The sequence below is a fragment of the Aedes albopictus genome, chromosome 1 (genome assembly GCF_035046485.1).
Source record: "Aedes albopictus strain Foshan chromosome 1, AalbF5, whole genome shotgun sequence".
Classification (NCBI taxonomy): Eukaryota; Metazoa; Arthropoda; class Insecta; order Diptera; family Culicidae; genus Aedes; species Aedes albopictus.
Window position 1 is genome coordinate 31796303 of NC_085136.1, and position 18593 is coordinate 31814895.

At 39.1% G+C, this 18593-nt stretch overlaps 1 long non-coding RNA gene across 1 annotated transcript; it reads right to left on the minus strand.

The window, feature by feature from the left end:
* Positions 1-12090: 12090 nt before the first annotated feature.
* Positions 12091-15181, minus strand: LOC109400145 (uncharacterized). The gene is made up of 3 exons (XR_009995586.1): positions 14383-15181; positions 12577-14322; positions 12091-12517 (listed from the first exon to the last, which is right to left on the minus strand). It is a non-coding gene; the product is annotated as an uncharacterized LOC109400145 (long non-coding RNA).
* Positions 15182-18593: the final 3412 nt, after the last annotated feature.

Below are 18593 nucleotides of genomic sequence, written 5' to 3' on the forward strand. Positions count from 1 at the left end.
TCATTTATATATTCAAACAAGGAACTTCCAAATAAATGACTTATCAGAATTTCTTATTAAATATCGAACAATTTAATTTATTTATATTACTTCCTACACCGTTGATTACACAAGTTTACAAAATAAAACGAAAGTCGTGAACTTCTGTCAACGACCAACATTTTTGAAGCACAATTTAGTGCTGATTTCGGAACCGACCTTCAAAAAATTTTAAGTAGAACAGTTTTTGAGTTTTTGCTCAATATCGAGTTTTGCAACTTTTCAAAATATGTAATTTACTAAAATTCAAATATATAACGTTTTGTTCAACCAATTTTAAATCTTTTTCCATAAATTAAAAGCTGAATACAATACCATTCGATCATGTGAATACAGGTTTTGCGTCAGATTGATGAAATTCAAGATATTGGCTAGTTTTAGGGACGATCTTCTTAAATTTTAGCAAAATTCCCAAAATTTTTTGAAGAAATGTATTTTTTTCATTTAGAAAAAACTAACTTAAAAATTCTTTCTCGACGTTTATTTGACATATCATATGTAGGCGAGTTACAGTAAAAATTTCAGCTCAATCGGAGCATTGATTACGGAGAATGATATGTTTGAAGTGAGCGACTTTGCTTAAAAATAGAACAAAATTCGATTTCAAATCATCAACCTTGTATGGAAAGTCGAAAAAAAACCGCTCTACTGTAATTTTTTTCTTTCGCGTTTTCAAACTCAGGGCATGATTCTACACCAAAAATGATCATCAGCTTACTGAGTTCAAAAATGCTGTAAACTGGTGTTACCTTGTTGATTACATTTGATTACTGTGGTAACCGCGTGTGGATAGCTCGAGTGTGTATAGAAGACTGATCATTCTTGAGCGGCGCCGCGGAGCCTATTGTTGTTGTCGGTCCACCGCGCATGCATCGGTGTGTTTCGTATAACACAAGTTTACAAAATAAAACGAAAGTCGTGAACTTCTGTCAACGACCAAAATTTTTGAAGCACAATTTAGTGCTGATTCCGAAACCGACCTTCAACAATTTTTAAGTAGAACAGCTTTTGAGTTTTAGCTCAATATCGAGTTTTGCAACTTTTCAAAATATGTAATTTACTAAAATTCAAATATATTGCGTTTTGTTCAACGAATTTTAAATCTTTTTCCATAAATTAAAAGCTGAATACAATACCATTCGATCATCTGAATACAGGTTTTGCGTCAGATTGATGAAATTCAAGATATTGGCGAGTTTTAGGGACGATCTTCTTAAATTTTAGCAAAATTCCCAAAAATTTTTGAAGAAATGTATTTTTTTCAATAAGAAAAAACCAACTTAAAAATTCTCTGTCGACTTTTATTTGACATATCATATGTAGGCGAGTTACAGTAAAAATTTCAGATCAATCGGAGCATTGATTACGGAGAATGAGTTGTTTGAAGTGAGCGACTTTGCTTAAAAATAGAACAAAATTCGATTTCAAATCATCAACCTTGTATGGAAAGTCGAAAAAAAACCGCTCTACTGTAATTTTTTTCTTTCGCGTTTTCAAACTCAGGGCATGATTCTACACCAAAAATGATCATCAGCTTACCGAGTTCAAAAATGCTGTAAACTAGTGTAATCGTTATTGATAAGGTAGCACATCCCCCTTTCTTTAATCTACAACTGAACATCGAACTGTAATACTTTTGTGGTGACCTTACACAACCTATCAGACGCAGTCAGATGGTATACCTAATGTTTTTAGTAATCTAATGTTGTGGTACGCTTACACAACAATAGTGTAGTCTTGCTTTTATTTTCGAATTGCGATAAACGTCAAAGAATTAGCTTCCTCTCACCTTTTCTACAATCAGGATGAATTCGTAACTATGGCTAAATTCATAGATTAACTATCTCTTTGGGGTTAGTACTCCGTCTCCAGAAAACCATTCAGCCTAAAAATTACAAGTTCAATTATCAGCTATTTTCGATTTTTTTCTCTTTTACACACTTAATATGAGCATTTTTTGTAAGCCATGCTTGAGTGGGCTCTGTGTCTATAGACTTGATTAATACCGCGAGATGGTGACTTGATGAACAACAAAGGAAGACTTGCATATACAACGGATATCATATCAATTTTATGATATGCACAGTATTGTTGGTTTCTGTAGCATGATTCCCAGAAAGTCAATTTACGCTTTTTACTTCTTGAGTGTTATTCTTTTCGCAAGGTTCGCTGTTCTTTTACGATCAACCTGATTCCAACATTTTCTTTCATTTCATTGTAAATGCACGAACAGCGTATTATGTACGTTACAAGTTAATTCAAATTCTCAAAACGCTGAACAGATTTAAACACTCGAAGGATTGATTCTCTACCCAAAACTTATATCACTTGATTTTTTCAATCACCACAACATCATTTACGGCTCTATCCTGTCCTGTTGTAACAAAAAAAAAATATAATAATAGCCCCACGTTGGGCGCCAATGTAATGAAAACATTGGAACCTTATAAATGTACATATTATTTTCCGTATCAGGCCCCTCGTTTGGGAACTTGATATGACAAATAAAATGGAATATTACAAATGCACAAAACACAAACATGCAACACAAAACATAAATTGTGCCCAGTTATCCAAATAGATAACTTAGTCCGAACCCAGGATGACGAGGTTTCATTTTTGTTCTTGGTCCATCAGTCAATTCTGTAATCGTATTTTTTTCTGGCAGTTCGCCTTTTAGTTCGCAGCATCTGTTGCGGCATTCATAGTTTGTTTTGGTCTAGGAATTTCTAATCCTAAAGGGGCCTCTCAATTCGAGCAACAACACAAGACCGTCTACAATTTGATGTCCGTGTTAGGGGACGGCTTGCGTGTTTTGTACTGGATCACTCCTAAAATGTTTGGAGCACTACAAATGCACATTAAAATTCAGGGACAGATGTACAAACCTTAGTATAACATACAAAATAAACTGACAAAATGTTCACAACAATTTACAAACGTAACACTGTTTTGGCAACAACTAATTTAGGGTATTGGTTCCCTTATTAAGCAAGTGGCTCCCATTTTCATCCTACAAATAACAAAGGATTAAAGCGCTATATGTTTTGTTTCTATTTTTTGTATTTTTTTTATTAGAAGTGAGCACCCAGGAAAACAAAAAGAATGAAATCAATCAGTGCGTAATCGCTTGTTTCCAAATAGGATGAATATGAGTGCGTGAGATTACTGATGGCACACATACCCATACACATACCTGACACAATTAAGGTGAAACTCCTTGGAGTCCACAAATCAGTGTTTATATGTATTGGTAAACTCACCTTTATAATTGTATTGGTGATGCACATAACATTGGACATTGTTGCCAGTATTTTAAATATCTTTTTCACGCAAAAGTCAATATCTCTGCCATAAATACTGATCCATTTGTCTGTGGGTAATTTTTGTCCTAATCATTTCAATATATTGCTTACCTAATCAGCAAAAATCCACAGGAATCGATCTTTCTTCCTTAACAAATAAGTGACGTGATTGCCCTGAAAATTCACTCGCTTCTTATCCCGAACATGGGCCGTATTCAGATTCAGAGTCATCCAAATCTGCACACTTCTTTGAATAAAAACCACCACTTCACGGAATCTCAAAAGTCCGCGCAGGAGGACCGACTAAATTTTGCTCCAAACTTTTAGCCCATTCGCGTGAAATCGCTGCTTTTCACCTTTTTGATAGACGAAACATTTTTACTTCGACCGTTTGATGCGCTTCCAATGACGACGCTGACATCACTGCACAGCATAAACAAAGCAACACAGATGCGCCGTACACGGCGCAGCTGATAGAAAATTAGAAAAATAAAAAACGTGATACCTTACGCTCGGGAGTTTTTTAATAGCACCGTTTTCAAAAGTTTTAGTTATTCTTCGTGAAATACCTACTAGTACGAAGTGATAATTGTTGAAAGCTTGAAAGTAAATCGCCCTGGAGAGGCTAGGTGAAGTGGAAATAGAAACATTTTAGTGAAATGTGTCGGTGGTTTCCGGGCTGCAAAACGTAAACAGCCACTGATGGTTTCGGGGAGGGTGAACAAAATTAGCACGGATTGGGATATTTTGACCTTTTTCGGCCAAAAAAAAATCACTGAAGTGTGAAATTGATAGTGTCTGGAGTTTCTGATATCATTGCAGAGGGGCTTAATTGAAGGTAAGTGGAATTATTTGAGCAAATTTGGTGAAACAGTGGCAAATGGGATGGTATGTGTGGGGTAGCCATTCGTGCTGCCATGACAGGGACTCCTTCCCATATGTCCTTAATCTGAATTCTGAACTCGCTTAGTTTTCGTGCTATGTAAGAAGGAATGCACAACACTTCCCGGACTACAAAAACAGCTCTTTCTACGGCTAGCATTTCTCACTTATTTCTCACCTCTTCAATCTATTCTGACATTGTCGTTAGGAATTCTTTCGTCTTGTCGTACACCACCATTACTGTCCTTAATTGCCTTCTCTTGCTGGCATACGTAATGGATACTACATGGGACTTTTCACCGCCTCTGGATCCCTTATTAATGACGACTTCCTACAGTTCGAAGTGGTATAAGGATGGACTATGTAGTTTTCTGAACCTCTTTCGTGTCTTGGTACTACCGATACGGTGAAGATTTTACATTCGGTAGGTTTTGTTCTGAAATTTACTCAGAACGGACAAGGAATCGATGCAACAACTCGGTTTACCTTGTTCACGAAAAGGTAGCATTCTGTAGTTTTTTTCACTACTTAAACTCCCAGAACTTTTTCTGCTTCAGAATTCTCGAACTCTTCAAACTTTTTTCTAATAACTCTTTCGCTATATAGCTCAAAACCCTAACTGATGGTAAAAGCAATCATCAACTATTCAAACGCAGTTTTCCTGTTTAAAATCATATAGACGTTATTAAAAACAGTTTTATCGTTATCCATAAGCTACGTAGTGATAAGCGTTATATTTGCATTCACTTCGGTTGGATTTCTACTGAAGAACTGCTTTGGAGTTTTTTTTTTCTTTTGGAAGAGATGATGTTTTTATTTCTCTTGTTTTTTTTTCAATTTTCACACAACTGTCGCAAATGGGCAAGTGGACGTTCAAGGAGTCATCGAACGCCTTCTCAACGTGACCTCTTTCCTGTGTTATTGCTCTATTTGACATTTTAGTTCTCAATGGCCACCATTACGTCAGCTCTTATCTTTCTTAAAATGTTTCGTCTTCCTGTTTTCACCATGCCAGAGAATTTTAATCTCAACCTTCTATAAACCCTCAGTGAATTTAATCACAAATCATCCAGCGAGTTTAACCATTTATTTGTCATCGAGTTCCATTCTTGTTCTTGATGTCAGTGAATTTAATCACAACCTTTCCTCCATTCTTAGTGAATTTAATCACAACTCTATTCACTTTCAATGAGTTTCGTTATCAATTTCGGGTAAACTATCCAGCTCATCGAATCTCGACGGGAACTGCGACATCGTCCTGGAAGGTGTAATGCATCGAGCCATGCTCAACAGCCGGGGTACGCTCTTTACGAAATTCGACCAATTTGGCTGTATTGCGTATGATATGGATACTATTGTTAAAACATTTGGAACTGTACACCCACCTGAAACGTAAAGCAGCAAAAGTCTGATAAAAAGAAAATCGGGTTAAGTACGGTTCCTTTGAATTCCACTAAGAATTTGCATCCTTTGACAGATACGTTTCGACCTCAACTGTAAGGTCGTCTTCAGTGTATTGTACTTGACTCGACTCAAGTCAAGTACAAGACACTGAAGACGACCTTACAGTTGAGGTCGAAACGTATCTGTCAAAGGATGCAAATTCTTAGTGGAATTCAAAGGAACCGTACTTAACCCGATTTTCTTTTTATTTACAGATATTCCCCTAACAAGCCCAGGTTAATCATCATCAAAAGTCTGATGGTGAGCGTGGCTAAAACAAATCACATGCTGGTAGGTGGAACTGAGCGAGACAGGACATCCCTCGGAAGCAATGCTAAGATAGACGGGATACTTTCGAGATGATAGAAGAATTCTGCTCTGGTCCTTTGTCAACGGCTGACAACCATGTACAAGACCCTTATAAGACCGGTGGTTCTCTACGGGCACGAGACATGGACCGTGATGGAGGAGGACATGCAAACACTCAGATTTTTCGAGCGACGTGTGCTAAGGACGGTCTTTGGTGTCGTGTAGAAGAACGATGTGTGGCAGTAAAGGAATGAACTACGAGCCCACTGTACTCTACGGTGAACCCTACATTCCGGCAGATGCCAAAGCTGGACGGATACGGTGGTCAGGGCATATTGCAAGAAAGTCGGACATGGGGAGGGTTATGCAAAGCTGCTGCTTACTAATCATCTGGTTGGTAGAAGAAGTCATGAAGCGCAGAGAGCAAGATGAGCGGACCAGATGGAGCGTTATCTGGTGAGCGTGGAGCGTGACCGACGTTGGAGAGCTACAGCTGCAAATCGAGTATTATGGCGACAAATTGTTGTCTCAATGTTACTGTGAACTTGATGTTGAACTAAATAAATGAAATGGACGAGTTTCGTTTAGAAGATAACGTTCCAACTGAGCAAATCCCACTTCTCAGTTAGTGATCAATGAGCGCCTCTACAGCCACCAACTGGGAGTCCCCTCTGCCAATAGCCACTTCGAATGAGCAGTGCCGGATTTAGGCTTCGGGGGGCCCGGGGCAAACCGTATAAAGTGGGCCCCCAAAAACAAGATTTTGAATATCTAAACTGTACATTAACTTTTTCTTTTCAATATTGTTTATTATTCGTTTTTTTGCTGATTTTTGCGGTTTAAAAGGAAACTATGTCACTCAACTGTTTTGTTCATTCGAATGATGAATGTTTCATTTTTTTTTATTTCTTATGATGAAATATTAAAAACCTTCAATTGCAATTCTCCAAAATATCCTAAATATAAATAAATGAAAAAAAAAATGTTACGAACAAGCATTCTAATATGTATTTATGCTAAAATGTCAAGATTCCGCATACAGGTTTACAGCGTAAATGTAATCTTATTCAGATCATACATATATTTTAAACTTTCATCCGAATTTAAGGACAGACTTGTTGGAATCCCAAAATGGCCGACTTTGATACCTACTAACGATTTCGAAGGCACAAATCTCTTCGTAAACAGAACCAGCGCACCTGAGATTCTCATTTTAAGCTTATTGCAAGTGAGCAAGGACAGAATAATAAAATGCATTGCCGTTTGAAGCTTGCTTCTTGAGATTTGTGCGTCTGAAGTTTTGAAGCACTGTTGAAGCGGCATTTCAAGACGTTTGTCCTTAAAAGATTTATGAAAATTTTACAAATTGGCGTTCAGTTCGAATTGCAAAATTCTACGAGTGAACAAAGTCAGGATTGTAGGGGGTAACTGTAGCAATAACACTGTAAAAACATTGTTCCGAGATGATTTAAAAAACTAAGTTTCCAAAACTGCCCCGAATTTCTCGAACATCTCCAGTAATCGTTATCTACTCTTTCCCATGATAACATCTGTCCTCAACGAACTGTTGCAGATGGGTTTTAAGCAGTTATTTGATAGAGACGCTTTTTTGTTGTAATGTTAAGTCCCACAGTTTTTCAATTGAATTCAACAAGAACTCCATGGGGTTTTATGAAAACAAAATTAAAAAAAAAAACTTCATTTTACCTGATTATTGAATACTGTTATACCTATCTAGATATGAGTTTGCTGCAACCAAGCATTAAAACCGATCCCTCAAATAAGTCATTCTGGGAAATACACTTCAATTCTACGGTTGAATTGCTTAGCAATTAAAATACTGTTTTTTTTTAACTTAAACAAAAGAGCAACATAATTTGGCACCAAAAATACGAAACTAAAGATTTTGATGTAAAGATATCAAAAATTATGAAACTTTGAATTTTTAAGTGAAAATTCAGATATGAAATAATCTGGATACCCTTAAAGAACTCAATTATAACTACACTAGGACAAGTATAAAATAAATCGTCTCTTGAAGGGAATTTTATGTTTTGATGAAGAAAATATATAGTGCTTCAGGATTCTTGGGGCCCCCCCCCTGATCGAGGGGCCCGGGGCACTTGCCCCCTTTGCCCCCCCTTAAATCCGGGCCTGCGAATGAGTACACCATGTGGTAGGCACGAAGAATCTCCATGTTCATGAAAGTCACGGAATTCTTTCTGAACCGACCGGGAGTCCAACCCATCATCCTAAGCATGGCTTTATTATCCATGCGTTTACCACTTCGGTTATATGTGCGAGATGGTTTTGCCCTCTGCTTAGTTTTTCATTTTTTTCTCCATGTCAGTGAATTTAATCACAGCCTTCATTACGCTCTGAGTGAATTTAATCACAGCTTCTTCTGCTATCAATGAATATACTCAAATGCGTTTCTACGGCTGCTCATTTCGCTTCGTGTAAGTGAATTAAATCACATTATCTACATTCATCTCAGTTAATTCAATCACAATATCTATGCTCTACCAATAAATTTCATTACATGATTATGGACTTACATACCAGTTTAACAGTCGATGTTGAATTATCAGTCAATCACTTTTCTAACGAAGAACATCAACTAAATTGCATACACTGGCGAAAATTCCAAGCATTTTTGAGTCGAAACTGACTAGAAGGCTACACTGGCAAATACATATGATAATAACTGCCCTTTACAAAAGAGGTACAAAAGAGGTGGCAAATTGTTCCGAAAAAGCATAGTGAAAACGAGCATTTTTCATGCTAAAAAAGATGAACCGCGAACGAAGTGTTGTTACGCACAATTGTTGATTCGGCGTTATTTTTTTTTTTAATATTAAAACAGTAGTCTTGATGAAGAATAAATAAGAAATCGCAATTTAATATACTATTCACAACGACACAGCCTTTCACAATAGTGAATTTAATCACAGTATTCCACAAGGCTCCAATTACCAGCCATAAGTGGGATTCACATCTTATTCTACTCTACTAACAACACTTATTTCCAAGACAACCGTGGAAATGCTGTTTTTGCTTTATATAAACGATATTGCAAAGCTCCCGTTGGAAGGACAACCTAGATTATTTGCAGACGATACAGCGCTTACGTACGAAACCAACTCTGTGGCTGAACTGTATCAACATATGTGCAACGATCTACATCTTGTTACAGCTTACCTAGAGAATAACCTTCTTGCGCTGAACCTGAGCAAAACAAAATTGATGGTTTTTGGTGCCAAAGAGGATGAAACTTCATTGTTTCCTACTCTGACTATCAAAGGAGAGATTCTCGAAAGGGTGTCGTACTACAAATACTTAGGTGTTCACATAGATGATCAACTACGATGGGACGTTCATATACGGAAAACTGTTGCAAACTGTGCATCTCTGTGTGGGATTCTGCGTAAACTCGCGAGATATGTGCCTCAACATGTACTGCTCAAACACACTTAAATTCAGAAATTGATCTCGGTAAACGGTTTACCGAGAATCCAACAGCTGATATCTCGGTAAAATATTTACTGATTCTCGGTAAAAATTTTACCGAGATTTCGGCAAACCATTACCGAGTCTCGGTGAACTTTGCCGAGATCTCGGTAAAAAGTTGGATTACCGAGATCTCGGCAGTTTTGACGACATCTCGGTAAAACTTATACCGAGATTCAGTAAAAAATATTACCGGATTCTCGGCTGTTGGATTCTCGGCAATCCGTTTGCTGAGGTCGGCGATTTAATTTAAGTGTGAAGTGTATTTCGCGTACATCCATAGCCGGTACCAGTACGGTATCTCTGCTTGGGGATCGTCTTATAACACCTATCTCAAGGACATCCAAATTCAGCAAAACCGATGTATAAAAGTAATATTCAAGCTACCTTTCCTACATCCAACGAACGATCTGTACAGTACGACAGAACATAATATTCTACCAATTCAAGGACTCTACACTCTCAGAGTCTGTATGATCATGTACAAAACCACGAATAGCCTCAACATGCACCACAATTGGTCGTTCAACTCCGCATCCCATCACTATCGCACGCGGTACGCTCATCTCTTGCAGAGACCTGGTTTCAGATCTGAGGTAGGAAGGAAACGATTCCAGAATATAGGACCAGACATATTTAATCGACTGCCAGAGGACATCAAGAACGCTCAATCCATAGCTCAGTTTAAACGTCGTTTTATAGCTCATATAAAAAGTAATATTGAAACCTTCATTGTTCGTTGAGTTCCTGTGAACAACTTTTTTTCTAGTTATAATCATTGTTATTTCATTATCTTTCTTTTTTAATTGTAATGAATAATTTACTAAGCTAGTTCAATAAGATCTGATGACCCTTTCAAAGAACAATAGTTCAATAGGGATCATACTTAATTACCAACTGTTAAATATGTACTATGAATTGAAATAAATAAATAAACAAATAGTAGAGCCCGAAATGTTATTGGGCGCGCTGGTCTTGTAAAAAAAAAAAAAAAAAATTGATTGTTTTAATAAAACTCTTTCTCACCGTTTTGACTGGCACCCTGCAGGCACCATTATCGATTTTTTTTTACTGTTCCGCTTTCCTCTAAACTTTGTTGCAACCATTTACGAAGTCATGCAAATACCAAAACATTTACAATCTTTTACAACGACATTGTTAACACTTACTCTGCTATTGGAACAATTTAATTTTAAATACCTAAATTGTAATTGTATAGTGAACCGCGGGTTCAACCACCGATCGGCTACGAATTTCCTTGACCAGTACCAAAGGCATAAACATTTTTCAACAAAGCTCAATTTCTTCTGATTGTCACCTCTTCGTTCAATCGCCGATTTCATTAATAAATTTGTACTATTAAAAGTTGAGTGTTTTCATGGTTCACCGAATGAACACATGATTGATGCTACATAATTCAATATAAAACACCAAGGTCCAAGCGCATCATATCGTCTCTCTCACTGGCAATAATTTCAAGGGGACGCTTCGAATTGAGCGCTGTTGTAATTTTCATCACATATTCGAAGAAAATTACTCGATGTACACGGAAGTGACAGCCTGAATGCTAAACAAATTGTCAATAACAACATACCTTTTAGATGTGGATCTGATACAAACCTCCACCTCATCACACGTTTACGGCACAATTCGTTCCCCCCGGATCATCACTTTTACAAAAGCGCACTTATCACTCGGCTCTTTTCTATAGTAAATATCTTCTGTATGCTATTGCGGCGCTCATAATAAATCCACATCGGGCGGCGGCGATATACCCGCGAGGAGATTCCCGCGATACAGACGCAATGTCAAAATCGAACAGACACTGTCACCCACCCAGCAGCATCGCAGCAGCCTTCAGGCCGTTCATATCAAAACAAAAGTTAACACAATGGCAACTCAGGTGGCCAGAAATCGTAATCATATTTATCGCGACATTGATTCACTATACGCATACGCATCACCTCGTCGGCTTTGTGTTTAATAATCGGGATGTTATTTAGTGATGCTGCAGGGGGATGCGGCTTCATCTTTTCCATTTCCACATCGCGTCTGTATCGCGTGCATCTCCTCGCGGCTATATCGCCGCAGCCTCATGTGGATTTGATATAAGCGCCGCATGCAGATTTTCTGACCATCAGGTCGCTCATAGTGCTGCGGTCATATTTTTGCAACTTGATGGAAAAGAAGAACCCGCATAATCATGAACCATATCACTACTGTTCACCATACTGTTCGCTACTGTAAATTACAGTATCTTAAGAGTGTGGTATAACATCCGGAGCAACAATAAACCAACAGTACCAGGAATGGATTCAACAGTGTGACAGACGGTTATCGAGCAAATTACAATATGGGGAATAGGCGGTTAAGTTATGTTACCATAAAAAAATGCCGATTTTCTCGAACAAAATTTTTCGTTTACAGTTTGACAAAAGGTCAACATACTATCCATTTTTTGCTCAGTTCACTATTTAGCAAACAGTTAAAGAACGGTTAACCTATAAATCGGAATGAAAATACGCAATGTATGTGTAATAGTTGCTTTATAGTGTATTAAGGTTCCATAGAATGTAGTTCTCATATAATTGTAATAAAAGAGTTGTATTTTCTATAACATAACTTTTATTTAGTCATTTTGTTTCCACAACGCTGGTTCTTGTCTTTTACACTATAATTTCGAAATCACACTGAAATATAAAATTGAATGTTTACAACAAGGTTTACAATGTTCTGTAATTACTTCTTCCGCCTAACATATTCTTAACACCTTTTTCATTTCATGCCACTGTGCACTATATGCAATGGAATATATTCAAAACTCTTTTCCGCATTTAAAGTCGCAAATCTATGATCCATTCATCTTTACACTTTCGAAGCCAATCTCTCGCCGAAAGGAAGTCTAACCTTGAAAGGGGTCGGTTTAAATCCGGCGGCTTCGCGGCTTCCATGATGATCTCCAGATTAACTTATCCTGCAACTGCGATTCTTCCGGATGGACCATTCGAATGCATGGAATACAAAAAGAACTGAAATAAATAACGCCTAAATCAAACTCTTCCTGTTTGTAAGGTATATCGCAGCTTACCTATATGTTGTTGCTTGTGGATGCAGTCAGCTAGCCGCTGCGGATTCAATTCCGCATTCTCCTCGGGCGTTGTATGCGCTGATCTCAGTCGATAGTATCCACTCCGGATAATAATTGTTTTGAAGATACCGAACAATTAAACAGGCTCAATCACATAATAATGAAAAAAAACAGGCAAGTATGACGAACAAAACCAGTACAAACTTGCGAAACCGATTTATTTTATTTTTTTATTTTGCATACTCTGACAGACAACGCAGCAGGAGCGCACAAAAATATCGGTTACAAATACTAATGTGCGCCACCATCTGACGAATTGTTAAGCGTTAGTTTTATACAGTGAAATGCGTATGAGTTAGTGTGTTGTGTGTTGTGGGAGCGTGAACTGTTTGGCATGAGGTGATCCTATATTGCCACCATTCAACTCAAGTTTTGTATCCATATCGTTTGACAGTGTGTGAACACTTTAACATACTGTTACTGATTGATATGAACTGTTGAAAACGTTTTTTATTGTGTATAGCACTAAATTCCATATTGTTCAACATGAAAACAAATGTCTGCGGTAATGTCACATCATCAGTTAAAAGAAACTTACTGTTTGGAATGTATGACAAGTTGTATTTCTCTATGCGGGAAGACAAACGCGTTTCGCGGATTTATCTTGCAAGGCACAATACCTCAACGGCACCGGCAAACATGAGAAAACAACACGAGATGCCAATCATTTAATTTAATCACTTGTACCCCACACCCCAATCGCTGCAGAATAGACAAAATTTATCTTTTCTTTCACATTCCACTTTCACTGCTCACCGACATGTTGCGACAAGATTGGCGTCACCCACTCATCGTCTTCCACTTTTTCAATTTTCCCCTATTGCAACCGCGAGAACAAAACCACTTATTATGTGTATTATGAATTCACAAAACATTTTATTTGATTCATTTCATTGCTTGATTAGCCGCGCGCTTTTTTTTTATCCTCGTCGCCACTTGTGGTAACCGCGTGTGGATAGCTCGAGTGTGTATAGAAGACTGATCATTCTTGAGCGGCGCCGCGGAGCCTCACGGAGAAAAATATTTGGTAAATGCAACTAAAATTTAGCAAGATTCAACCAAATTTCAAGGTTGATATTTGCACAAACAAAATCTTGCTCCCTTCAACTAACGACGTTGGTCAAAGCAAACTATATTATTAGGTAACTGTTTTGAGGGTTCAATACCTTAATTCAACTAAATTTTGTTCAAATTTACCATTACATTGGTAGTTATATTTTGACAGCTCCCGAAACAAACTAGAACATTTGTTGTTTCAGCCAAATTATTTACTTTCAACCTACCAAGAATCAAATTGAAACAAGCAAACACTGCACCTCAAATTGAACAAAAACATTGTTGACATTACTTTGTTTACACTTCCTTAGCCCCCCCCCCCTCCATCTTATCCGTGTTTTTGGAAATAATGTAAAAATAAAACAATGAATTTGAGCCAACTTTTTCTTTATTTTCAGGAGAATATAAAGTATTATTCATCCCATTTGGTTCATATTTCACCTTGCATTTTCACTTCCACTTCGGAAACATTCGTCAGGGAGGATCATAGCCTTCACCCGATGGAACCCTCGGATTTCCCTAATAGTAACGAAGTAAGCCGGTCGGAACATTGGCCTACTGCTGCCCGAAGCCATGATTTTTTTTCGGTCATGGGTTGCTTGCGTCTTCCTTGTCGCAACGCACACCAATCTGGAGAAAGTACATTGTAAATTAGAGAAACAGGTGAACTAATAAATAAAACTTAAATACCTGTACGCTGATGATGAGTCTGAGGCCGTTTAGTAATCCTGAAATAGCCGCCCACACTCGACCAGCTCGCCGCCAATCGAAATTACGTAGACACAATGACAACAATGAAATGGCAAAGAGTGCGGCTGACGCGACGCAGCTAATGGTGGTGTGGACAAACTAATATTATAGTTTGCTTCGAATTTGATTTTAGATTGGAATTCGTCCAACCAAATTTTTAGTTTATTTTTATTGCTTTTATTAGATCCATCCAATCTAAGCTCTACTTTGTATTTCTCAGTCATGAATTATTTTCATCAACCTAATATTTGGTAAAAATAAACAAGGCAACGATTGATTTAAATTGTAATCATGGTTTGTATCTAAGTATGTATTACTTTGGAAGAACCAAATGATGTGGGTAAAAAGTACTTGAAAAAATAATTTGTTCCGATCGAAACCTCGACATAGAAACAAATAATTGTTTACCTCTGAACAACCAAATTCAGACTTTGAATGTCAACCAAAATTTTGGTTGTATCAAACTAGTGTGATTTCTCTCCGTGATAATAATAATGTAATAAGCGGCGCAGCCGAAATTTTTTTTAAGGATAAGGTTTCTGAGCAAAATTTGTTCATCAATATTGGCAATAAATGTTTTTCAATGTAGTCAGATTCACGAAAATAGTGACTTTAGTGACCAATTTACTGAAAAAAGTGACTTTAGTGACTTTTTCATGCAAATAGTGACTTTTTAGTGACCGACTCGAAAATAGTGACCAAATCACTAAAAAGTGACTCGCTACCAGGCCTGCTTCAGGGCTCTCGATGGCTTCTCTGTAGGTTCTCGGCTCCGGAATCGCTGTCGTAGAATCATCCTCAAATGTGCCTTCATCATCGCTTTCATCTTCAAGTTCTTCGGCTTCATCGAGTGTCTCTTGCGGTATCATAGACTCGTACTCCACGGATGTCGGAGATGGTTGACCTCCCTTTGTAGCTGCTTCTTCTTCTTCGACGAAAAGTGCATCTCGGCTAATGACGACGTCGTTTGTAGCTTGATCGATGAATCGGAAGGCTTTGTGATGATCCGAGTAACCGACAAACGATAGCTTGATTGCTTTCGATTCCAGCTTCGTCCGCTTGACTTTGGGCACATGAACAAACGCTGCACATCCGAACCTCCGGAGGTCGGCGTCGGTGGTGTAGTGGTAAGCGTGGTTGCCTCTCACCCCAGTCGATCGGGGTTCAATTCCCGTCGACGACGATGGGTATTTCTTAATCTTGTTGGAGGAATAGTGTCCGACCCCTGACAAGTTTGACTTATAGCATTAGGAAATGTCCCACCCCTTGAGCTGGAGATGACATGAGTTGGCGCCGTTGTCGTGGATTGTTATTGTTGTGTGAGAAAGTGAAGAGAATGCTAGTTAAATGATAACAGTAAATAAATAAGGTTTTATAGTTTTTGTTCAGATCCGTATTGTATTTCTTTCTGACTATTATCGCTACGCTGAAATCCCTGTTGCATTCTGCCGGAAAACTAGTTGTGGTTGTTGTTGTTCAACAAATTTAATCTAATCTAATCTAACACATACGCAGCCAGTACAAGAAAGCATCCTGTAAAATAATCGGGTTAGATTACGCCCAATCATTTTTCTTGTCAATATTGATGCTGGCAGCATATCAAAGATATGACACAAGCGTCAAAGCGGCCAGGCCTACTGCGTAGCGTTTACCGTAGAGATGATTCTTTGAAATGATTCGACTTCCATAAACTTTCGTTTAACATCGATTCATTTCACGAACCTACAGGGGAGGAAGGATGCGTGGACATACCGTACCAAACGCTCCGAGATTTGTGAAAAATATAGTTGAATAATGTATGTTATAATATAATAAGAAGCATGAAACATTCTCACCAAGTTTATCGATGTATATTCACGTCACGATCTATCCTTGAATATCCGGTGGCAGCTTCGCATCAATTACCGAAATTGCTTCGGACAAGGGAGGCCAGTTTCTGCACGACCCCGGTGGCAGAGCATGTACGACACAGACAACGCGGGAGAAGTGATTTTTTCCAAACCGAACACCGGATGACGCGGCTAGTTTCACATCTGCAGAACTGCGGCTAGTTGCGCATCTGAGGAACTACACAAAGAATTCACATTTTCAGCACCCGTCATCATATGGCCCCCACGCATCGCACTTCATCACACCAAAATTGAAACCACACGTAAACTTGTATCAGGCTGATGCATAATTCTTTCTTATGACACGGATAATTCGCTTTCCGGCGGCTTGCATTCGATGCAACAACAATTCACTCGCGACGGAAGTCCGGGTGGCGAAGCACCAGTCAAACCATTAGCCAAATCACGAAAAACGGGAACTCGGAAAATTTTGCGACGAGCAAAACAAAACGCGACCGTCCTCGTCCACGCCTACTGCGATCTCCCCAAACTGCTACAAGCAATTCCGACGCCGATGGGATTTTCTTAGACATAAAATCCGTGATCACGCCTTCCCTCGGATAGGAAGTAAAGCCGTAGGTCCCGGCCCATGTGTTGATGGGTTCGATATGTAGGGTCCTCAGGTGTGGTGGCTGTCTCCTTGAGGCGTCGGAATAGGAGGCAATCAGTGAAGTACTAGATTGAAAGTAGTGAGCTGGATTTTTGTATGGCGAGATGATCAACTCTCCATTTCTGCAATGAAATGGTGCAAACAGCGTGGGTTATATGGTTTATTGACTAATTTGATGCTGTTTGAGCAAAAGTTTGGATAACTATGTTGTTGAAGTTGCAGGAAAAAATAATACAACAACACAGTTATTCAAACTTTTGCTCAAATAGCATCAAATTAGCAAATAAATCATATAACCTACGCTGTTTGCACCATTTCATTGCAGAAATGGAGAATTGATCATCTCACCATACAAAAATCCAGCTCACTACTTTCAATCTAGTACTTCACTGATTGCCTCCTATTTAAGGCTTAGCTCCTAGACCCAGCCGACGTAAAACACAACTGGCGCCGAACGGTGCTAGTTGGCCAGAAAGAAGAAGAAGAAGAAGAAGAACCTCCGGAGATTTCCGTAGTCTGGTTTCTTGCCGAACCAGAGTTCATGAGGAGTCTTCTCTACCGATCGAGACGGCAGCATGTTCTGCAAATGTACCGCCGTGTTGACTGCCGCTGCCCAGAAACGATAGTCCATTTTCGCATCGAGTAGCATGCAGCGTGCCATTTCCACCATCGTCCGGTTTTTGCGTTCCGCAACTCCATTCTGCTGCGGTGTGTAGCTTGCAGTGTATTGTGGGACGATTCCATTCCCTGTAGAACTGGCCAAGCGCTTCGCCTTGTACTCGCTCCCTTAATCAGAGCGAATGATCACGGGATTCCTTGTCGTGGTAACTTAATGAACTGGATAGTTCACCCGAAACCCTTACGCAGTTTTGCACACCGTCCTTCGTTGCTTTAATCAGTCTAGTCAGTTTCGCAAGAAAGCCGTTTTCGTCCATGATTCTCCATAGCTCTGCGCGGTCGATACTGCCGTATGCCGCTTTGAAGTCGATGAACAGGTGATGCGTTGGGACCTGGTATTCACGGCATTTCTGGAGGATTTGCCGTACGGTAAAGATCTGGTCCGTTGTCGAGCGGCCGTCGATGAAGCCGGCTTGATAATTTCACACGAACTCATTCGTTTTAGGTGACAGACGACGGAAGATGATCTGGGATAGCACTTTGTAGGCAGCATTCAAAATAGTGATCGTCCTGAAGTTCTCACATTCCAAATGGTCGCCTTTCTTGTGTATGGGGCAGATTACCCCTTCCTTCCACTCCTCCGGTAGCTGTATGGTTTCCCAGATCCTGACTATCAACCGGTGCAGGCAGGTGGCCAACTTTTCTGGGCCCATCTTGATGAGTTCAGCTGCGATACCATCCTTACCAGCTGCTTTGTTGGTTTTGAGCTGGTGAATGGCATCCTTAACTTCCCTCAGCGTGGGAGTTGGTTCGTTCCCGTCCTCCGCTGCACTGGCGTCGTCGTTTCCTCCGTTGCCGTGGTCTCACGTGCCTACGTTCTCCACGCCATTCAGGTGCTGATCGAAGTGCTGCTTCCACCTTTCGATCACCTCACGTAATCCATACAAGGATTGCTCCAAGATTTTTTACAAGAATTCATTTCGAGATTTTTCCAAGGATTCTTCAGTATTTGTTCCACAAACTTCTACAGGAAT